This window comes from Callospermophilus lateralis, assembly GCF_048772815.1.
Source record: "Callospermophilus lateralis isolate mCalLat2 chromosome 5 unlocalized genomic scaffold, mCalLat2.hap1 SUPER_5_unloc_2, whole genome shotgun sequence".
NCBI lineage: Eukaryota > Metazoa > Chordata > Mammalia > Rodentia > Sciuridae > Callospermophilus > Callospermophilus lateralis.
The window spans coordinates 861,491-863,603 of record NW_027510148.1 but is presented as its reverse complement, the minus strand read 5'-3'; the positions used below and the strand labels follow the sequence as shown (position 1 = coordinate 863,603).

General features: G+C 49.0%; 1 pseudogene; it reads left to right on the top strand.

The window, feature by feature from the left end:
• Window positions 1-457: 457 nt before the first annotated feature.
• On the top strand, window positions 458-1,424 carry LOC143400281 (olfactory receptor 5AR1-like; annotated as a pseudogene).
• Window positions 1,425-2,113: the final 689 nt, after the last annotated feature.

The window sequence follows — 2,113 nt, the reverse complement described above, 5'->3', positions numbered from 1 at the left end:
AAAAAAGGCCCATCTCTCCATTCACTAAAGCATCACCAATTGGGTTAATGTGGAGACACTCCAAGTGGTGACCTGGGTCAATGCGTGAAGTAAATACATGAGACCTCTTACCTGAAGCCCCCACAATGAATGGGAGGAAAAATTGTCAGACATCTGTTTCCTCTGTTATCTTCTCCTCTCTGCTTTCCTTCCCTCCCCTCCTCTCCTCTCTTCCATGAGACACTGTTTTCCTGCAGTGTGATCAGAACAGCTGACTTGGGGCACAGGTGCAGAGTGATTCCTCAGAATAATCAAATTTCCTGGATTATGATTCTCATATAAGCTGCTTCTAGGATGTTTTTCCATTGAGAGAAGATGCACCTCTGTAGACAAAGGACCTCCCTAGACATATTCCCAGCTGACCTCCTCTTAGCTACCTGTGGCCACTGCATCTGAACACAACTTCAGAGGGGGAGAAATGTCCAATCAGACCAGAGTGACTCACTTCATCCTCAGGGGCTTCTTAGACATCCCAGAAGGGGAGGCCAGTGGTCATTGTCTCTTTCCTGTTGGTCTACGCCTTTGGCCTCCTAGAAAACATGTCCATCATCACAGCTGTGCTTAGAGACAGCTGCCTCCACACACCCATGTACATCTTCCTGAAGAATTTGTGTTTTCTGGACCTGAGCTACATCTCGGTCACCATCCCCAAGGCACTGGCTACCACCCTACAGGGCCCTGGGGTTATTTCCTACCTCGAGTGTGTGGCTCAGCTTTACATGTTTTTCACACTTGCTTCAGCTGAGTGCTTTCTGCTCACAGCCATGGCTTATGATCGGTGTGTGGCCATCTACAGGCCCCTGCTCTATGGGACCATCATGAGCCACGGACGGTGCTGGGCACTGGTGGTCCTGGCCTGGGTGGGCGGGAAGCTCTACTCTGCCTTCCACACCATCAACACCTTCTCTCTGCCCTTCTGTGGGCCCAACGTAGTGGAGCACTTCTTCTGCGACATTCCTGCTCCCATGAGGCTCTCCTGTGCTGACTTCCACCCCAGGGAGGAGGTGGGTTTTGCCATGAGCAGCTACATCATCTTGAGCTCCTTCGCCCTCACGGTCCTCTCCTACATCCGCATCCTCTCCACCCTCCTGCGGATGCCCTCGGGGGACGGCCTTTGGAAGGCCTTGTCCACCTGCTCCTCCCACCTGACCACAGTCCTCCTGTTTTACGGCAGTGGAAGCTTCACCTACCTGAGGTCTGCATCTCAGTACTCCTCCACCCAGGGTTGCCTGGCAACCGTCTTTTACTCCATCCTCACCCCTTCCTTGAACCACGTCATCTACTCTCTGAGGAACCGAGACATGAAGGTTGCACTGCAGAGGCTGAGCTGCCAGCGGAGTCTGAGCGCTGGGTGTTGCACAGCTGGCCTTGGTCCAGGTGTCTGATGCCCAGGGGGTGCAGACAACCTCCTCCATCCCTCCCCTGCTCTCCCGCTGAGTCTCCCCCTGTGGATGTCCCCACCCACCACCTGCTGCTTCTCCTCTCTCCCCAGAAGGTCCTTTACTTCAATGGTCTTACATACAGTTCCACCACAGAAACATACAAATCTTGATTTCTTCAGATTGTACCATAAAAAATCATTTTTAAATAATTCTTCTTCCATTCAGTGTATCTGTAAGAATTCATGTTTTTTTTTTCCTCTGATGTTTTCTTGAATGGTATTCTCAAATCTTTATCATCACTCTCATGCTGTGGCCCCTAATCATGAATTTCCATCTTTCTCTTGATATCATTTCCCTGAATATAACATAAGGACGACATTTTTAATCTGTCTACAATCTACTTATTCCTTTCCTTCTATTTCAAACTGCCTGACCATTCCTGATTCTACTATTCAGCCTATCCTCTGATTAGACATCCAAAGAGTAGAACCCATTCTCATTTCACCTTTATCCTTCTAAAGGATATTGTTGTCTACAGTCAATATGTCCTCAATTCAGTGGCTTTCCCAGCACCCTTTTTTCCTAAAGAAAGAACAGGTTAAGGAGGTCAGTAGGTGGCCTTGGTGCTGAAGCAGGACTCTGTCCTTCTCCACCACCATTATTTTATCTGGTTTTCCTTTTGGGAAATCTTT